This window comes from Falco peregrinus, chromosome 5 (genome assembly GCF_023634155.1).
Source record: "Falco peregrinus isolate bFalPer1 chromosome 5, bFalPer1.pri, whole genome shotgun sequence".
In the NCBI taxonomy this organism is placed as follows: domain Eukaryota; kingdom Metazoa; phylum Chordata; class Aves; order Falconiformes; family Falconidae; genus Falco; species Falco peregrinus.
In genome coordinates, this window is record NC_073725.1 from 61053136 (window position 1) to 61075251 (window position 22116).

A 22116-nucleotide genomic window follows, 5' to 3' on the forward strand; every position below is an offset into this window, starting at 1 on the left:
CTGATATTTGAAATTATATTAAAAAAAAAAGGGGGAGGTGAAAAAAACCAAGGTAAACTCAAATGCATTTACAAAAAAAGAAGAAAAGTCAATAGTCTCTTTTCCACTAACTCACCTTACAGCCAGAGCAACTAGGTAGTGAGAGCAACAACCTGGATCTTCAAGAATGAGTCCTTTTAATTGGGCATAGATGATTTAGACTTATTTATTTACTAGGGTTTAAACAGAAGAATATGAAATCCCTCAGTTCTTTCCAGCTGCGTTATAACTTTCTGTAACTGGAAGAAACTGGTGCTCATGGTCTCCCACCCCTTTTCCAGCCTGGTCAGTTCTAATCACTAACCTGAGGCGCTGAGCTCTGTTGCAGTAGATTTTGCAAATGGTACATCTTTTAGATGCACAATCTTCTTTACAGGGCATCACAGGTCTGTCTAATTCACAACTGAAATTAGGTATTTATTCAAGTTAGGAAAGACTTAAGACATCAAAACAAAGTGTAACATTATGCAAAACAACCGAACCCAAAGAGCTGGAGCCTGGGCCATCCTCTCAGAACATCATATGGGCTGGGTGAGTAACCTCTGCTGTCTAAGGTGGCCACTTGTAAGAAAAATTCAACTCTTTGGAAGCCTTAGCAGTTAGTTTATTTACAGTAATCTTTCTACATGGGTGAAGTTTCCAAAATGGTGAGCAAAATTAATTCTGGTTGCTGCAACGTCCTACTAAATCAGCTCATTTTTATGTACATGATGATTAATTTGTATATAGATTAATAATATGTATGTACAGATGCCATTTTTGTGGCAGAAGAAGCACAAGGGTTGTATCTGTGGAGCTAAGCAGCGGTAAGAGTCAATGGGCACCTTTCCTAACGTCAACAAAAGATACATACATAATTCAGTAACTCTCATTATTTAAATGCCAATCTAATTAGACTGCAGAATGTAAATTAATGGAATGTTCTTTGAGAGCTGTTTAGATCCATAATAATATTCCAGTTCTAGAAGTTTCCCAAGGCTTGAACAAGAGTGAAATTCTTCAGATTCAATATTATCTGAAGTGCTATGGCCTTTTCACAGTGAAAAAGATTTTTAGGCGTTATTAAGTCAAAGAGTAAAGTAGCAATTACTCTGGCAAGGGAGAAATTCCTAGGGAGCATTTGAGATGGGTTCCAAGTGGATCACACACACTCAGCTAGAACATATCTCTTGTCAAAAGAAAAACAAGTACTTGAAAAAGCAAAGAATTTGCAAAGTGCTGGTGAAGTGTAGTATGACACATAGGTATGAGGCACTTCAGCGATGAAAATAAATTACAAAGTCCTCACTATTGTACAGAGAATCTGGCTGCAGAAACTCATTACCAAAGTTGTTTTCTTTTCATGAACCAGAAGGAAAGCAAATTAAAAATAATGCAGTACAACTTGGTGAGGTGGACAACGCAGCTTCTCATTATTCTGAACCTCTTCTGACCTCCTCAGAGGTGAGGACTTCAGTTAAATAGCTTTGCTTTCTTCATACAATCTGAACAAGGCAGGTACAAACCCCTACCATCAGCCAGGAGAATGCATCTGACACCCCCCATTCAACCACAGGTTGCATTTAGCCACCACATGTGGAAACACCTTCCACCCAGCACCTCTCTCCGCAACACCCTTGTCTCCCTACGGAGGCAAGAAGCTGAAAAAAACCACATTTCCTTGCACACAGAGCATCACTGTTTTCTCTCTGTGAAGTGGACCAGAGTGTGAAAAACAATTGTCAGCTTTGTAAACAGAAAGAAAAGAGCAATTGTTATTGAATATTGACTTTCTGGGTGAAATTCCTCTCACCCAGTTTTACGTATCTATTACGCAGTCGTTAATGTCAGAGCCACTCATTTGAACGCCTTTCCAGGGAGCTGATGTCAATGTAGTTAATTCAGTTTCGGGGGAAATGCATCTGTCCAGGTGCAGCAGGTGCACTGAGGCAACTGAGAGACATAATATACTCAAATAACTCCACATTGTCTGATTTAGGACTTTGGAAACTGAAAGACAGAGCAGACAGTGGAATACCAATTCTTCTCTTTGAAAGGGACAAAATGTCCCACCATGCAAAGCCCCCCCCCCCTCCCAGCATGCATTGCACGCAAACTGTAAAGAAGGGTTTAGAAATTCCCAATGGATGTGAACTGCAAAGGTCTAAGGTGATGGCTACAGAGACGTTGCCAAGGGGAACCTGGACGTTCAATGAACGGATGGATCACCAGCATCCAAAGCTGCCCTTGACCCTCTGAGACACAGCGGGTCTAGTTCCTGTCAAATCAGTTAACACAAAAATTAGTAACAAGCTCTTGTGAATGAAAATGTGTATTGTGGGAGGAAATGCCAATAAAAAGATACGATGATGAAGAGGAAGACGCTACACAAACTCATTTCAAATCAAAGCTGGAGGAGGAAACAGCAATATTTACAGTTTTGCTTGAAAGACACACCTGTAAGCCTCACGGTATACCCAATATTCTTCCCTTAAAAACCAAAATTGTTGCTTGGCTATGTTCTATATTAATACTGAATAGAAATTTTTGTAATAAGAATTTTTTGGTGACCACCCAGTATGAAAACCTTGAGTATTATAATATAAAACTATACTTACAAGCAGAAAGAACATTGCTGCTTGTCCTTTTTTTTTTTATTACCAAATTTTTTTATTTTTTTATTTATTATTTTTTTATTACATAATTACCCTTACTACATTAGCACTCAGGGAAGGTTACCATTTGTAAGTAAAATACAAATTCAGAGCTTTTCAAAGAAGTAAAGAAAACATTTGCTACCTCCTATATATATAATAATATACCTAAAACTCCTGACCTTGCCTCATTGACAACACTCTTTAGAATAATGTTTTGGGCAACGTGGGTTCAGCAGAGAGTGAGTTTGACCATGGCTCCAGTAAAGAGATATTAGCTGGGATAGAAGAACCACCAGATGATCATTAACATAGTAATTTTCCTTGTAGGTCATAAAAAGTTCTTTCTCTCCCCAAAGATCATATGAGAACAAAACTGCACTTGAATATATTCCATTTCTTTACTAACGGAGTGTTAGTTTTTCTTTTGCACGGGGCTGTTTGGGAGGTTTTGGTTTAATATATTGAAATTGCAGCTGCATGTATTTAAATTACTTATGCACCCAGACATGTAGACTGTGATTAAGTTTCTTATTCGGTTGTAACATAAGGTTCATTTCTTTTGCTGGTTGATTTAGCACGAAGAAACCTTCCCTGTGGGTTTGCTTCACAATAAATTGCTATTGGCAGATAGAAATGTCAGGTTTACCCTCCAGATGGGAGCAATAACAAATCAGACCTTTGCTTGTTCCATTTTTCCTTCTGCACATGTGACAAGAGATGTGTGTTTCTCTCTACTAACTCTGTCCTCAGATACAGAGTTATAGGGGGGCACTTATTCACATATGAATTTCATGGCCCCCAAAAAAAGAAGCAACGTGGCTCAGGGTCTGTGAAACTGGCTATGACCGACAAAATTCCCAGGGCCAAATTTCAACATTACTATTAATCTATTGAAGCTGGGATTATGTTGTTTTGATTTCCCCGATTGCACTTTTATAGTGAAGTTCTCTTTATAGTCACTGGAGATCTGGTCAACGTTAAGCAATGCACCAGCAATATAATCATTTCATCTCAAGCAGGCAGCTAAATTACATCAGATTAATTATACATTAATAGGACTCCATTGTGTCTAACGCCACATGAGGCCCCCAAAGTGTTGCAGACATCTACAAGGGAACAGAGGTAACACGCGACTTACATCACATACACATCGCTTTGTAAGGACAGCTGTACTCGGGGAAGAAAACCTCACAGCATCTACTATGACTCTTCAAGCCTGTGTTTAGGCAGCTGAAAATCTCACCCAAAGTGCCTATTTCTTGCTTTGAATACAAAGGGTTTACTCGGATTATCTCAGCTGGACATGTCAGCAATGGCAATGTGTAATGACAAGCCAGGACAATCCACCTGCTGTTGCGTGATGTGATTTATCGTGACTGTGAGCACTACATAAAAAGGAGTCTTTTTTACGTGGGTACAGAATATATTGATCTGAATCATAATTTACTGGTAGTGACAAGGGACAAGGCAGTACAGCCCAAGGACAACACTACGGTTTCCAAGCTTCCAAACAGAAAAAAATTTACGTCAAACTCTGGATAAAGCTGCCACTGTGGGAGAACCAGGACCATAGCTGAAGATACAGCCAAGATCTATGGCTTTTAGGATGTCCACACACCGACTGATTTCCTCCACCTTCTCCATTGCCTCCATCTTCCTGGACATGAAGGTTCTGCCTTCAGCTTCTTCACTAAGGCTCAAACCACTTGCTCCTGCACCTTCCGAACGACTGTCTGGAAAAGGCAACTAATAACAGGTGCTGCTTGCCTCTGGTGGAACAGGGAATGGTTAGCCACTGCCACCTGCCATTTCAACATGGTTTTGAGACCCCCTCTCCCTCAGTTCAAGTTGAACTGCAGCTGGCGAGTAACCTGGGAATATATTAATTTTATTTCCTTGCATATGGTTATCAAAGAACTGAAGTGACAGTGCTAGAGCTGCATTTTTTCCTGTTTTATTTTCTGTAGACGGTTACTCTTAAGGAGGATGTAAACACTCTTGCACATTACGTCACTGCCCATAAATGCAGGAGGCAGTGGGAGGGGGAGGGAAGTGGCTGCTCTCAGGATGGTGACCTTGCATAGTTGAGCCATTGCACTCAAAACACCAAAGCCAGATGAGGACTTTCATGCAACAGATGAAAGGTTTGTTGCTGGAAGTTTTTCTCCTGGCTCAGTCCCTCACACTGTCAAGGAACATAGGATGCAAAAGGGTCAGTCACCTCAAGCAGCAGATGTCTTTTCGATAGCAAAAATGGCTATAGTCCGGCTTTGCCTTTCCCTGCTGCCCCTCTGCCTTGCAGCAACCCACATGAGTGATGATGCTGCTTCTCCAAACCAGCTCTGGACTGAAAAAAACCATCACAGGGCATAATTGTGTGGTGTCCACAAAGCTATGGGATGTCAGAGGGAAGCACAGATGGAGAAACATGCTCCTGCTGAAGAAGCAGCTGACCATGCAACCTCACCAGTGCCCTCATCAGCATGCTCATGTCTGCACTGCTAAATGCAAGGGTCAGGGGCTCATTCCCCACCCTTGAGAGAAACGGGCTAGGACAGCTTGTGTCCTCATAGATTCTGCAGAAAAAATTACGTATTTCATAGTACCTTCAAAGAACATTTCCACAAACACACCCCCAAAAAAGCCAACTGAAAGTCAGACACTTGAGATTTAGATATTTCCCAGTTTCCCGGTGATTGGTGGCAACTTCCAGATCATGCAGAAATTCAAAGGGTGTCACGGTTAAGGTCTTGACCCAGTGGTAGCAAGCAATGGCTGAATTATGCTTGAAATCTAATGGGAAAAAAAAGAATTAAAATTAAAGTACAGAGCGAGCTCACAATCAAAGCTATAAAAGGCCATCTTTGCTTCACCATTTTTTTGTCCCTCTTTTAACTCATCCCCCCGACTCTGCTCTGGGCTCTTGCAGCAGTTATCACCCTGCCCCAGGGCACCTTTCCACAGCATCTTTGGGAAATATTAGATATTTGTCTACCAAGCAAAAAGACAGAGAAACAGGGGCCGTGAAGAGCATTCACAGACCACCATCCACCTCTGAGATAAGTGAGTGGGCCCGTGTTTGCAGCAAAGAAGCTATTTTTATCTGTCCTGTTCCAGTCACCCCCATGATGGAACATTCCTGCTGGCTGGCCAGAGCAGTGTTGTTCTGGGCAAACGTGGGCAAACGAGACCGTTTGTCTAAGTCATGGCAGCTTGCTTAAATATGACCTAATGTGTAAGCATATCAGATAGCTTTTTATAGGGTAGGTTTTAGGTTTGTTTGGGTTTTTTTAATTGCTCTGAACTCTGGGCAATACTTGGCTCAGACTGCGCAACACGGGGTTCTTGCTGCTGGGACAGTGCAAAGGTGCATTTGAAGGCTTCATTATTAATTCATTTTACATCCATTAATAAAAAAGCCTTCTGATCGATGGACACTGGGATGATCTAGGCACACAGAGACATGCACAGCCATCCTTTTCACTGAAATGGACTACATGATTGAGTTTTATGGAAATAAAAGCATCCAATAGTGAATGTTTCCTCTGACTAGAAGGTGAATTAAGGTGGAGAAAGGAGATCTTGACAAGTGGAGGAGGAGCTCTGTTGTAATGAGTCCTACCATTCCAATCTGATTTTATGGCGCTTCATCAAAAGGAGCTTTCACTCCACATGCGGGTATGTCAGCTGTCAGCACGAACATAGACTGTAGCGTTCGTGCTCAGCAGCACGTACACATCAACACACCCATTCCTGACTTTGCCAAAGGTGCACACTCTGGATGTACTTTCTCAGAGAAAACAAATAGATGCACCAGTTTCCAAAAAACAACATCAGAAATGTAAAAGTCCTCCTGTTCTTCAACACCTCAGAATAGGTGTTGCACTAAACATCTCTAAAAACTTTATTACTGAAATTCATCTTTTCCTTCTCAGTGCAGGGTTCAGTGTCACTCTTATCTCTGTAATTTTGATATTTTTGTATCTTTGACTAACAGAAATTGGGCTGACATCCAACCCCCTGTCCTGTGAAGGGATGTCCCAATTCTACCTGTTTCCTATTTAAATGCCTTGCACATGACAGTCCTTTCTAGTTCTTCTTGACCGCCAATAGTCTTGACAGAACCAGTTTTATCTCTTTTCTAGAGCAGGGAGAGGTACCTTTATTGTTGGTACCACCCCATCAGTGTGTTATTTCTTCAGTAAAATGCTAATAGGATTAGATTCACCATTTTTGTTAATTCTCCCTTTTTATCAGCTAAGTAAGTACAAAGGACAAGAAATTGTTTTCCATTCGTTTTTTACAGGCCTTTTTTTTTTTTTTTTTTTTTTTTTTTAATGGTGCCTCTAGCTTCTCACTAGGCTGGATAACCATCACCCTCAACTAAAGTATACCTCAAAGTAAGCCTTGCATTCCCTGACTTACAAACCCCAGCAGCAATAAGAACTATCAATTAAAAAATTAAAAATAATAATAATAAATTGATTTTCCTTTCAGGAATTTTCTTTGACCTTCAGTCACTTTAGACAAAACTCCTTGGACCGGTATTCCTGAGCACCAGCTATCCCAGCAAGTCAAGGAGCTTTCAGCTGTAGGGGAACCATCATTTTTGATGATCTCTTCGGTCTGGGAGACAATAGAATGAATCTACATTTTTATAAAATCCTTCAGAATGCATAAGCTATAGTCTAGGAACTTCTAACAGAGGGAAAAAAAGAAAAAAGCAGCCCAAAATGACACATATATATTAAGTCTTTTGGCTTTTTCTGGTGGAAGGCTGTTGAATTCTAAGCTCTCCCCTAATGCTAGGAAGTTTTCTCCTTTCCTAATACACGCAACAGCAAACTGACCTTTTGCACCAGCACCTGAAGAGAAAATGACAAGAAGGATATTATTCTAGGTGAAAAATCACCCCAAATCTTTCAGGCAAAATGATTTTTCTCTCAGCATCTGTTTCCCCACAAGCAGAGGAGAAGCTTAAAAGAAAGGCAACCAGATGATTAAAGCAGAGAGGGGAAAACCCAATAAATTAAAAAAGAGAAAGATGGTTGTGAAAAGGGCCCTTCCAGTACTAGGGGCTAATTTTCAATCCTAGTTTTCCTCTTGAGACTAATGGTTTTAGAGAGTACGTGTTCCTACAAGGGTTGAGCAAGTTCCAGTAACGAGGGCAGCTTTTTCTTCCTTAATCTTGCAATCTGCTTCTTCATTGCATTCCTAGCCCTGCTGCAGAAAAGGGATTAGAGCCTGAAGGGTGATTGATGTCGCAGGATAGCGGTCCTGTTTTTGCATCTCCTTCTTTTTCAGAGGCTAAAATACTACCCACTGATATGTTTGCATTTCAAAACCACTTTTAAAGAAAGTCAAACCTGCAAAAGTTAGGCAGTGCCAGAATATGAGGGTTACCTGTCTGTGCTGGGCCAATACACAATGAATAAGAGCATTTGTGCATGAAATTTGTAAGAAACGCAGACAGAAATTTGAGGAGCTGCTCAGTGATGCCGTCAGCACAGTCTCTCCATGGACTGAACCAAGCAGGTCCAGGGAGAGGAGAAACTGGGGTTCAGAAGCATTAAGGCCAGTATTTCCAAACTTAACAGCCTTAAATGAGTCACCCTAAAAGACATTACTCAGAGGACCCGACTAAACATTTCATCTCTGTCTCCCAGCCTGTTTTCCTGGGTTTAACCCCGAGTTAAAAAATGGGAGTTTGACAATCCCAGTGCTGCCTCCAGGTGAAAACCGAATAAATGAGCTACAAGCCAGATCAGTTCATTTCCATGCTTCTTCTGCCTTGAGGAGAGCCTAAAAGAAAGGAGGCGTTGCCAGAGACTGGCATGAGTTACTGCACTGCCTGCCAGGCTGGACGAGGCTGGGACCCCTGGGGCTGTGGACTATTTGCTGCTAAAAGTAGATAATCTAAATCTAGATCTAGGTCTAAATCTAAATCTAAATAAATACAAAAATAAATATAAGTATCAATATAAAATAAGCATAGACATATAATGTATCATATATTAAATAAATCATTATCATACTAAACTGTTTTATTATTTGTTGTCATATTTAATATTAATCATATAAATGTATCATATAGACTCAAAGCTGTACCAGGACATCCACAAATCAGTTCAGCAATCCTACATGTAACAATACATGGATTTTGCTGCCTGTTTCTGAGAAGCTGGGCTAAAGAATAAAAAAAAAAATAAAATCTAAATGCAGAGCAGGGGGTGCCCTACTTCATGCAAGGTTAGATTTCTTCATTGTGACTTATTCTGGTAGTACTGCAGACAACTGTAAAGAGAGCTGAGGGATGCTGTTCATGCCATCCAGCTGTGTAAGCAATATGCTGCATACCCATGTGCCCCGTGTGGTCTGACAGTGCAAAGGAGGGGCAGAAAGCACTTGGAATAAACAATAAGGCTGCAGCTATCGCAATAAGTGAAATGGGTTTGGGATCCTTCTCTGGTACCGAGGCCTGCTGGCATGGCATGGTCCGCTGCTATTTTATTAAACTCTTAGTTTCCAAAATATGAGGCTCCATTCAAGCTGTTTCTCAGGAGCAAGCCACACTGACTTCTCCCAGACATTCTTTGGGAAAATGCCGTTTAGCCCAGGCACAGGGCATCACAGAGCGGCATCAAAACAATTTCACAGTATAGATGATCAATTCCATTGTCTGGGAATGTTCCCTGGCACTTCATAGACATAACCTCAAACGTCAGCCAGGCTACTTAGGTGGTTAAATCCTATGTGCAGACCTGGGTTTACTGTAGCAGGGTCACAGGTCAATGTGCTAACGCTGTTGTAATTTTTGCAGTGGCTAGGTAAATGGGGAAAAAAGTCCAGAAAAATGTACTTGGACAAAAAGAGACTATTTTTGCCAGGATAGCAGAACATGCTTTGGAGAAGGAGCTGTGAGGCTTCAGTGAAAGTCCTTGATTCGCCCTGTGATGTATCCTTACCATTGAGAAGATGCTCACGAGGTTTAACAGAGCTGCAGCACAGAGCTGCCCAGCCAGGAGCCACAAGGCGTGCTTTGAGGGAGGTCAGGACTGCAGCCCATTCCTTTACATGTAGGGAAACCTAGGCTTGTGCAGAGACATGGCAAAAGGCCACCTGACAAACGAGTAAAAGAGCAAGATGTAAGCCCTCGGTCAGCTGAACCACGTCCGAACCTGCCCATCATGCTGTGCCTCCGTCGTGGCTCAGCAAAGCACCAACTGAAAGAGTAATTTCTGCAGTTACCAGCAGCTGCTTGCTGCACAGTTCATGGGGGGGGTGTAGTATTTTCATCATCCTGAGATGCTGTGGAAATAGAGAATGAGAGCAGGACAATGAATTAATATGCTTTGATCTCTTTTTCAAGTGCCTCTAACAGCTGGCAGGCCCTCCTCCTCATTTTGGGCTCTCGGCCAATACACTGCACCTCCTCAGCAAGGAGAGAGCAAACTCTCCTGCATATCAATGTCTTAACAACTCCTACCTGGGCCAGGCTGTGGTGAGGAGATGCCTTTTACAATGTGCTTTTGATTCCTATTAGGCAGAAAGGGTGATGTGCCATGCAGTCTGCTGGAGCATCACCTTGGTGGGTCCCCCCTGAGCAGAAAGGCTCAAATACAGCCTTGGCACTGCAGAAAAGTGTGCAGGGCTGCAGCATGCACCACAGCCAGAGCATGTATTTGCTGCTTTTACTTGGCAAAAAAATTCTCCAGGTGCCAGATTGGCAACTGAAAAATAGCCCATGAGGGCAATGACAGCACCCAGTGCTCACCTCCTTCCCACCTGCCGTGGCTACCTCACACATCTGGCATCTGAGCCATCACTGAAAGATTTCAGGTCATCGTGTTTGCTAAGAAAATGCTTTTGGAAAAGGTAAAAAATTGTTTGAGATTATATACTAAACTCGTGGCAGATCTAGGGACCCCTGGCTTATTTCCATTGCTTGGGATTTAGCTCCTGGTCTGATTCCTGCTGAGAAGTCTACTCTTTGGAAAAATGGGCAAAGTGCCTGTGCAGTCTGTCCTTATGCTAAACAAGATCAAGCTGGGTTCAACCAAAGAGCAGATTATCTTCTGCACCAAATAATTTTCTTTTAGGATAAAGCAGCTTCCTTCAGTCCCAAGGCACACACAGAAGGATTATGGTGTAACGCCAGCATACCAAAATCCCCCCTGACCATCCTGCAGGAGACCTCCTAGCTTTGCCATACCCTCCTTGCTTTGGAAATAGAATACCACACACAGAGATCCGTCCATTCATTTCTTCCCTACTACTGCTGAGCACATTTAAAAGGCCACTGGCAACTTTTTTCTGTGCTGTTGATAAAATTTTGAAGTAGCTGCAGCTTCACCACTCATTTCCAGGCAGACCTGAAGCTGATAAAATTGTGCTGCTGAGTTTGGAAAGCCTTTTTGCTTTTATTGGAGCAGTGGAAAAGGTTATTGCTCCTTCAGCCAGTCACATCCATTGCAAGGCATGGGGGTTTTATGAAGGGCAGGAATGTAAATGAGATTATCCACAGGACAGCTTTTACAGACAATGGAAAATCAAATGTGCCCTTTCCCAGGGGAGAGCAGGTGGGGTTTTGGGCACAGGTCTGGTTCTGTGTAGAGCCAAGACCTCGCAAAGCACTTCATTGCTTCAGTAAAATGCTTTGACATCAGCGACCATGTTAAAACTCTCTTCATCTGCTGTGTTAGCAAATCTATGCAATAGCAAACATCTACAAGTGCTGAGAGTGGTGACAGCCTGCTTAGACCCTTATCGCTGGCCCAGGCACTGGGTCCTCAGCACAGGAGCTCATTTGCTGGTGGGACTCCATCCTCCAAGTGGTGCAGCCACATCCCAGACCTCTTCTAGCAGACCCAGCCTGCTTTGCTGCCAAAATGACCTCCCTTGCTGGTGCATTTAGCTGGTTAGCTCTTCACCCATGACAACACCAGGGACAAGCAAAGAGGACATTAGAAGTCCAGTTCAAGAAGTTGAGTTCCTGAACCTGGGATTCATCTCCTCCAACTGCACAGCTCTCAATATGATGTCTGTTGATGTCAACAGACATCAAGTCTCCCAACTTCACAGGCCACCTCTGAACCAGAGGAGAGAACTGCCTACCTGCCAACTCAATAAACTACCAGCTGGGGTGGCTGAACAGTTCTTCAGAGGCATCTGCATCCCTCTGTTGGCTCTAGCAAGAGCTTAGAGCTCTAGCAAATGAGGTTGGGCTAGACAACAAGGTCATTTAACAGATACAGATGAATCCCACCCAAAATCATCAACCTCTTCCCCTTTCTCCATCCAGTCCTGGAGTGCACTATTCACTTTTCATCCCAGACTGAGGATTCAGCCCTGTGGGGGACTGGTCAGGACAGCAAAGATGCTTTTATGAGCTGCTTCCCAGGCTCATGCCTCTGAGCTGTGCAGCAAGGCTTTGGGAACTGAAGAGCAGGGTTTTTGAGAAGGAGCTTTAATTGAGTGTGGTTTAAAAGTTTCCTGGGTTTTTTTTTCAGCTCACTACTGCTGTCTATATAAAACTGTGGTTACAAAAGTAAAACTAATTAGCCGTAGACAACCAGTCACTTAGAGAAATTGCTGTCACAGCTACACCAAGTAAAACAAAGCCACAGACAGCTCAAGAAAAGTTCAGCCAGAGCAAGCCTGACAAGTCTCTCACCTAAAGCCTTGCATCTTGCAAATTCCGTGCAAAGTTTATGGCCTTTTAGTAGCAATGGCAACACTGTGTTGCAGGGCTGCATGGTTACATACCAGGCATCTTTCTCTTGCAATTTCCCTGGTTTAAGCCTTCCAGATCACTTATCTTTGATGATTTTTAATCAAAACAGACAGTTCATGGAGGTCAGCTGCAGGCATGGTGCTAATTGGAGCTCTGGCTGAACTTGGCAATGACAGCCCTGGCGCCTCAATAGAACTTTTTTGCCAAGTGGAATCTTAAAACTCTCAGCAGACTCCTCATGCTTTGTTTTGATCCAAGCATGGTCACAACAGGGAAACCTGTCACACGATAGTAGCCACAGACCTGTCTGGATAGATAGAACACGCCAGATAGACTATCTGACAGACTCACCTCATGAGATGTAGAGCTCTCCATCCAAGTTCAAGCTGCTTCTTTCAAACATGCTGCGTTAATGGAGAACTCGTCTGTGTGGCCAACAGTGCCATTTGGTGCATCTCAGCCAATCTACATCGTGCTGCAGCGTCCTCTGTGGGCTTCCTGGCTTGGATGCACCCCTAATTCAAACACCTCCTCAGAAGCCCTGTCCTGCAGTGTTGTACTGAGTCTTTCTCATCCTCCTGAATGGGCAACAGAGAACATTATCTCTGCTGCTGTCCTCAGATACTGAGAACTCTCATCTAGCTCAATTAGCACAAATCATGCTTTGGAAGATAACGCAGATGTCAAATTCATCACTGACATCTCTTCCTCTATTTACATTTTCATTCACTGAATCAATGGCACTCATTTTTTCCTTGGGTGATTAGTTAGGTCTCAGCAAGAGGCACCATATAAAAGTGCTCACTAAAAAAAAAAAAAAAAAAAAAAAAGCCTAAAACTTCCCTTGATATTTTTTACTCCAATATTTATAAGAATGAATCAACTTCCACCCGTGTACCAAGCATCCAGCTGTAAGCCTGGTAACTAAGCCACACGAGGGCATTCAGCTTGCTGCCTGCAGTTTTCAGACTGGAGTCAAGCTTTTAGCCTCACACAGCTTAGGTGAGGGCTTTACCCAGAGGGATGCTGCCCACCCTCCTTCCTGGGTGTATTTCCACGTGAACCCAAAGCTAGCAGACAGTTTCCCAAAATGCCAAATTAATCAGGCTGTGCAAGGGTGGGAGATAACTGAACACCTACTTTATTGAATCCAGGAGGGCTGCATTGGCTTGTGAGGTTGTACGTTGCCATCAGCAGAAGAGCCAGTGCTTTCACAAAGACATCTTTCATGAAATTTGGAGCAAGTTTCTACAGCAAAATACTGTGTCCTGCAGGTAGCAAAGTTAATTTTGAACAAGGCAGCTAAAATACCTCCGCCTGGAGTGGCTTTGGGTTTTATCAGCAGCTGATTATATCTATCAAGGGTTAACCACCACCTAAGCATTAATTTTGATGACCTCACTTTAAGGAGTAGTTAATGACCCTGATCTGTTGGGAACTCACCTCAAATCATTTTCCAAGGAACTCATTAGCATTTGTTTTCTTTTTCAGGTAGAAAAACTGGAGTCATAAGGGAACAGCACAACTAGTTAAAGGCTACCCAGTGGTCAAAGTCAGGAACAAAACCAGTACCTTCTGCACCCTAGTCCAACCATAGTAGGCAGTAGCCTTTCCAGTTACAAGGCAGAGATGGTCTAGGAGAAATGCCTGATGAGTCTCTCCATTGGCCTTATTAGGACTTGGATCAAATATAGAGGCTAATCTTTCTATGTTCTTCTATGGATCTATGCTCTTAAATGATTCATATAAATGAGGTGCATACATTACATTTGCAATGCTGTAGGCATCAATATGCAAGTGTTAGAAACAGCTCTTTATTCAAGCAACCTGGGCAAAACCCTGATTCTCCTATGGGGGAAAAAAAAAAAGTTAAAGGAGCTGGAATAAAGATGGTTCTTTTAAGTACATATCTAAAGAAAGGCAGAATAATTTTGAATGTATCTGTGCCCTCTATTATTCACTAGAAAAGGTCTCATCTTTTGTTCATTTGTAAATATACTCAAGCCCATGATTATGCATTGTCATGACTATTTTGTGATGAAATCATCAATCTGGGCTGCTCTGAAATTAAGCTGAATTTTGCAAGTGACTTCTTTGTCAAAGAAAATGGTGTAGAGCAATCCCTTCCTTCTTGTATTCAGGCAATCAGCCGTATTAAAAAAAAAAAAAGAAAACCCACTGAGTTAATCCACTGATGGTTTGCCAGCCCAGCCTTCCAATTCAAGCCTTGAAAAGCCTTGGAGTATCTTAGTTCATACCTGAAACTCACCTGTGGGCAGCCTTGTTATGGACGTGATCACTGCTTTTGAGAAGCAGACTTAGTTCAGCTACCCGCACAGAAGTGTCTCTTGCCATTTGAGATGCTTCAGGGTATATCACCAGGCCCCAAATATTGCTCCAGGAGAACACAGGTCTCTCATTGCATCAGCATCATAACTTCCATCCTCTTATGGATGCCTTGGGTGCCTCCAGATACCTGTTCTGAAGGTCTCAAGGAAGATGAGAAAACAAAACTACCACTCTCATAATTTACAGATGATGGAATGACTCATGATATAATTTAGCAAATACATTAATTGTTGACCCCGAAAGAGGTAGGTTTTAACACCAGATCTCTCCAGACTCTGTTCTGTGCTGTCACTGGAAGCAAATCCTTCTTTCCTCATGAGCTACAAAGATAAACCCTCCAGAGCAGGCTGGTGCACTGGAGAAGTCTGATCTGAGAAAAAAACCAGGATAAACTCTCCAGCAACAACTTTACCAGTGACCAAACTCTAGCAGTCTCCCATGTGCTGTTAAACCCTGAGAAAGACTCTTGTTACAGTTTTGGCCCAGGGCAACTCCCCATCCAGCATTTCTCATATAGTCCAGGCACAGTCAGGAGTGACACGAGTCAGGGACCATTCGCTGTTTCACTAAGGGATGTCCCTTGTGTCCATCTGGAAAACAAACACACTCAGCTGCCTCAACAAGGGCTATGTCCATGTGGGCATCATGGCTACAAACCCATTCCAGATGCAATTATACAGCCAGTAATGTCAGCAAAATTACATTTTAAGGTCTAAGTCCCTCCAATCTGGAGACTCCAGGGAATACAAAACCTCAAAAAGGGTTTGCATATTTCTCTGACAAGCCAGGCAGATCTGCCTGAACAGGAAAAAAAAAAAACCCACAGATTATTTTTTTTCCCTCCTCATTTCAACAGCAGGAAAAAGCAAATTTATAGTTGCATCTTCAAATATAAGTTTCTAGTACCTAAAGCAAAATATGCCACTTTCCCATATCAATGCAGTAGCACAAGTCAGAGGGGAAAAAATACATTTCCTAAGTATACAGAATAATCTGAAGTTCTACTTATAAAGTAGCTTTTCATCAGTTGCAGCCCACAGGCTCTCATAACACTTACTAATAGAGCTCCAAGAACATTGCTTTTCCAGCTTGTGCACAATTCAGACAGAAAAAAATATAATGTAAAGATAAAGCTAATTCCATTTAAAAAAATATGAAAGGTAATCAATGGTTCAAAAACATTGTTTACAGGTAAATAACACTTTCAGTCTCAGCTTCAAATGTTTTCTTTAAGGGATTCTCTAGTAAAAGGCTTTTTGCTTAAATGTCACTGTTAAAATTCAAAATTCCATTCAAATCAAAAAGCCAAAAGATTTAATTCTGAAAAGCAGGGAAAGGGGCAATTTAAGTGCTTTGCAAAACGGCTGCTTGTCTGATTTCTACACAAATAAATTGACAATACCAGCAATAAGCATTCTGCTGCCTCTAAATCTGAACGACTCCTCTGGAAAAAAGTTTTTGCCATAAAACATGGCCAAGTTTTTCATTACGCTGTTCCCTGCCTAGGAATATTTTCAGACAAGATACCATTTCCTAACCATGCAGCATCCAGAGCTACAGCAGAACAGCTTTTCAGAGCAAATAGGATGATCCAGAGCTGGAAATGCAGCACAAATATACTTCAGAGAAATATACTAGTATCACAAAAATCTCGACATTTCCACAATAAGGTGTTTGCAATATTGTCTCTGTTTAGCAGAGAGAATTTCAAAACCTCAGTAAACGTTACAGCAGCCAGAAGCCCATGTGGAATTGCCCAACGGAGAACTCAGCCAAATGGCTATTATCCTTCTGAGAAATGGCTTTTTCCATTTTAATGGTTGTTAAACATCAAAGCTCTGGACTGACGTCTGGTCTGAGAGGCAGCACTTCTCCTAGCCTGTGCTCCCTTGCACGGTGTTGGGTCTTTTTTGATCACTCCAGGGAAGCCCCTTATTAATTAACACGTCCCCTGCAAATACAGACTTACCGGCTCCTGCATCGTGGGTCACCCACGGACCCAAGCTGGACAGAAATCCTGGATAAATGACCCTTTAGCACATATATGTTGTGTCTATACCATATGCATGGTAAGTCCCTTATATCCTGGGGATATACGTATATTCATTGTCTGTGCAGAGTATGGTCCATCCGATATGGGGAGTGAGCCTGGGGCATGGTGTGTTTGCTGGTGTTATGGGAATTCCACATGCCAGCCACCATAACAGGGTTTCCACTCTAGGTTTCTGCTGAATCAATAAGCCAAAAAAAGATTCTTCTAGAAAAGTCCTTTTAATCAATAGCACTGGAGCTTGAGCTGGGTGCCTCTGAAGGAGGACCTCAAACAAAGACATCCCTGGGCAATTATACCCTTTACAATCCAATTTCCCCACCCCTCATGCAACAGTTCGGACCAGTAATAATATTAGGGTCTGGGGTCTTCCCGGTCTTCATTGGGTCCTTTCATTGTCTCTAGGGGGGCTGTTTCTTTTCCTACCTCTAATGTCGCAGCTTCTGTTAATGCATGTAGCATCCTTATCTTCTGGATTGGACCACCGTCTTTTACTTGACTAGGTAAAGTTCAACATATCTAGGTGAAAGTTCACAGCTTGCAGCCTAACTTCAGCAAATTTAGCTACTAATGCTAAGTGAGTTTTGCTAAACCAGTTCTATATTGCTAGTACAGCAAGTCACACAACTCTGGGCATGTACTAATCAGTTTTGTAGCATCAAGCCGAGGGGGTTGGTACATAATCTGTTACCCCTCCTGTTTTCAGAGCTGCTCACACAGCAGATCTACAGATGATACTTCATGGTGCACCCTTGGCCTTGGCCCTAGGGATCCATCAGGGTTAAGGCACCCTTGGTCAGCAGGAGCTTGCGTACAAAGTGTGTAAAGGGTGCTTCATGTCCTCCAGGCAGCACTGACACTGAAATTATGGCTCTTCCCAAAACTCGTTTCTCAAGCCTGGGGCTAAAAGTCATTCCCTAGCTAGTGCAAATCAGCTAGAGAGTGAGATTGCCACCACTGTTTCTTTTCTGGTCCATAAAAGGTTCATTAGCTCTCTTCACTGACAGTGAGAGCAGCTTAGTCTATTATGCTACAGATTGTTTCTTTAATTATATGCCATCACTCTAAACTCCACCGATTTTCCAGATATATTTCTTTCTTTTTATATGCACACACATGTGTGTAGGTAGATAGATATATAGATAGATTATTTTTTCAAGTTCAGCATCAAACTGTGGGAAGAAATGACCGCAGTCATGCTTGAAATTAAAACTAGTGCACGCTCCTGAAATACTTTCTTCACTGTATCCCCCTCTTCCCACCTCCTTCTCACCCTGCTCCCAAGTCACAAAGGAAATACTAATTAGCTTCCAGATCAGGCACGTCTGTATTATATGCTGCTCTCATCTGACAGATACTGTACAGTAATTGGGTCAAACACACAGAGTAACCAAAGCACCGTGGGTTTGCCCGCAGCTCTGGTGGAGGAAGAATGAAGAATCTCACAGTAAAGGAGGGCCCAACACAGTTACTTGCGGCTCAACTGCCTTAAGGATGCTTGACTAGAGCTCTTTAGTAGCATTAAAGATTTATAAGGATTTTAACAAAAGTTTCCAATATCTGACTGGTAGCAAAATCATTTTGCCCTTATAGAAACACCAGCAGGCTGAAGGATCACAAATAGGTTATTCACTTTATATGGGTAGCGTGACTTTCCTCTGCCACTCTTCAAACCCTTCATCTTCTCCAAAACTGAAATTGGAGCATCCCCTTTAGTGAAAATATGGTGGCATCATTAAGATCTTCATGTTTCTGCAGTAAGGTATTTGCAGTTTTGCCTCTACTTAGCACAGAGACCATGAAAATAATGACAATAAAACAATTAGTGCTGGTGGTTCTTGTCGACAACACCCTGAGCTGCAGGGTGAGCATGGTCTGAAGTGAATCCTCTCACCTGTGAGCCCTGAAGCTGGTTCATTACACCGTGGCCAGCTGGGAAGGGTACAGCAGCACAGAAAGCCAGGTCCTGAGATAATACAGCCCTGCACACACCACTGTCACAGCGGTACATGTCGGAGTAGCTAGGTGGAAGTCACCTTGGGTTTTCACTGGTATAAACGGATGTATTTGCCCGGCAAGCAAATATCCTTATTAGTGAAAATCAGTGCCGGCAGCTGGTGTTGCCCTGCCAAAGCCTGTGGAGTTGTGCTCATTTATGTCTGCAGGGGTGTGGACCTGGATTTTCAGAGTTGGAGCATTTTCAGACTGGGACACAGTCTGTCACACAATTCTGGCACTTTTCCTTCTTTCCAGAGATAAAGGTTCTATGGGAACTCAGATAAAAATCCTACAAGGTACAACCCCACTAACCTCCGCTGCAATACTGCTACAGGGTGGCTTGGGCGAGCTCAGCAAGGAGATGGGCTGTACGATCATGAATGAGTAAAGGGTTTCCAAGAGATGCTTTAGCTTAAGCCAGCTCCAACTACGGAGAAAAAAAGCAAGTGAGTGTAAAAAGGGCTCCGGAGAACCAGACAGCTTTTGAAAGGAGAAGTGGAGAAGCAGATGGCCTCTGCTCCTGGTAATAGGTCTGCAGAACCTTAAAACCTTTCAATCGGGAAGCTTGGCCATTTGCCCCATCCCAGGGAGACACCAAAGCACCTCATGCAAAAAGACATTAATAGGGTTCCCCCTTTTACTCTTCCAAGATAATACTTATGGCCAGGCAAGAGTGTGACCTACATAATGTTCAGCCCCACTTTCCCCTTTAGTTTTGTGGACTTGTCCAAGCTGTTCAGCAGGACTGTTGCAGTCTGTATTGTTTTCAGCCTAAGAGGAATGCAGCTTTGTGCCTGGCATATAATTTAACAGGGGCAGACGAGACCTTGATCCCAAAGGAAAGATCTTCAGTGCCAGCAGGGCTTGACACACCAGGCAGACAGATCCCAACTTCAAAGAGCAACTCATCATTATCTGCACAGCAGCTGGGGCTAGCGCAGCTTTTGAAGATGCCCACCACAGACACTCAAGTCCTGACCCAAAATAAAATAAATAAACACCCTCCTCTGGTGGCTACCCTTTGCTGATCAAAGTCAGAGCCAGCACTGGGTGTATCGGGGAAAACCCTGGAACCAGGTTCACTTCACACACACTCCCACTTTTAACACAGCAAAGGATCCACTGGGAGTTTACCAGCAGCTCAGCACAAAGGCAGGCTGCCTCCTCAGGTAATTGCAGGGGATGGGAAGGGGTGCTGGGTCACAGCTGCTGAGTCCTTCTCTAAGGGGCCATCCTAGAGGCACACAGAGCCTAGAGAACCACAGAACTAGTTTGGGAGCTGTTCAGGTTGGGTGAAGCACAGGGAGATACCGGTGGCCACAGGGCTGAGAGGAGCTGTACCACACCACAGCTTCGGTCCTGCCTTCTCCAGCCCCTCCGTCCCCCTCAGCACTGCTGGCTCAGCTGCCTATGGCTCATGGGCCAGGGGGCCACCATGAGGCACCACCCTTGTTGTGGGTCAGCATAAAGTCAGCTCACATTCCACATGGGAGACTTGACAGGCCTCCACAGATCAGCACAAACAAGCAGTGAGCACCAGAGAGCCTTGTTAGTGCTGCTGGCTGGAGCAGAAGGGACAAGATAGCTTCATCCTGCAGGAGGAAAGAGGGACAGCCCAGGATTAGATACACCAAACCTCATGCAAGAGATTCCCAGCTCTCAGGATAGCTTTCTTCTGCTGGAGCTCATGGCCAGGCTCCAGCTGGAGAGCCTCTTACCTGCTTTGCAACAGCAATGGTCAAAACTGATGTTATCAGGTCAGGCAGACTCTTAGCAAGAAGGTTTGATGTCTGGCTGTACCCATCCCACCTGGGCTCCTTTCAGCTACCACCACCTCCCCGCTTACCCTCCAACACCAACCTATAGCCCAGCAGCTCTTAAAAGCTGTTGAGATCTGCCACGAATTTAGCACCTTCCCCAGTGAGTCACGTTGAGCAGGAACCTCTCATCCACGCCACACACCTGCTGAGGCTGCAGGGGCCCTCAGTGCAGCTCAGCTGATGCTAAGCAATCCCACCCTCACCCCCACCCACCTCACCTGCATAAGAACCAGGGCTGAGATAAGGCACAGCAGCCTACTGCCCCTTTCTTGTCCAGGTTTTTCTGATGCTGCCAAAAACTAGGGCAGCTACAGGCACGTAGCTATGCATAACTTCTGCTGTCAGTCTGCAAAGCAATATCAAAGAGGCAGTTCTTGGTACTGCTAATTTCCCAGGAAAATGAGATGGACCTACTTCTCTCTTATGGCTGTGGGTTGGCAGACAGTGCCTGTACCCAAGGGCATCAACTACAGGGCAGAAATACCCCATGTGCCACCAGATCACGCTGTTCCTGCCCATACAAGTCGGGTGCCTGGAGCTACCAATTGCAGTCACGTGTGGTTTGCTGAGTTTTGAGAACACAACTCTAGAGAGAAAAGCATAAGCTGTTACTTTCTGCATGTTAATAAGCACAACACACATGCATATAATATGCGTATAATTCTGTGCATTGGACATGCAGCAGTTTCTTAAATTGGAGCACTTGGAATACAGAGCTGTGCTTTCTCACACAATCACAATTTATTACTTAACACAGCTGGGGCAGCAGCCCTGCTTTTATAAGGACCAGCTACAAGGTGAGCCTGAGTTTATGACTGCTTTTCCAAAATGTTCTTAAATCCCCAGGTGCCCTGGGGCACCTCCCAGTGCCATTTTTCCCTGATTTTGCCCATTAGCTCTCATGACTAAAGGTAAAGGAGTATCCCCCTACACATATAAAATCAAAGATCCCATGTGGTACAACTGCACGTGCACGTACATTGGGAGGGAAGAGGGACCGGTGACAAAGTGAGTTTGCTTGTTTTCTTCTTTTTTTATTTTCTTCCTTTATATTTTAGCTCTGTGTGTATATATCGGTTTCTTCCAGGTCATGATAACTATCAAAAAAAAGAGGACAAAAAGTCTTTGTGTTTTTTTCTTAAAAAGAAAATGTCTTGACAGTATCTCCCGACCAAACCCTTTGGAAATCTACAGCAATTTTTGCCATGAGGAGGGCTGTTACTAGCCTTGCAATCTCTGATAAAGCAGAGGAATGGAAATGCTCCAAGTGCTATATAGCCTGTGACTAATCTGAAAGAAGAACATCAATAAAACATAATCTGCTTCTCTTCAGCTGATAGAGACTCATAAATAATAACGCTATAAGTTGTAGAGTCCAAAGTGGAAAGACTTTTTTCAGTGTCAGAAACAGTAGGAGTAAAATCCCTGAAAATGATGTGGGAGAAGTTAATTGAGAAGCCCCTGTTGTTTTTTCAGTGCTTTGCTTCCCTT

At 43.3% G+C, this 22116-nt stretch overlaps 1 long non-coding RNA gene across 1 annotated transcript; it reads right to left on the reverse strand.

Annotated features, from left to right (window-relative positions):
- LOC129784620 (uncharacterized) lies at positions 1 to 21293 on the reverse strand. The gene is made up of 4 exons (XR_008747575.1): positions 20844 to 21293; positions 12760 to 20397; positions 9641 to 9794; positions 1 to 5468 (listed from the first exon to the last, which is right to left on the reverse strand). It is a non-coding gene; the product is annotated as an uncharacterized LOC129784620 (long non-coding RNA).
- Between the last annotated feature and the right edge of the window lie 823 nt (positions 21294 to 22116).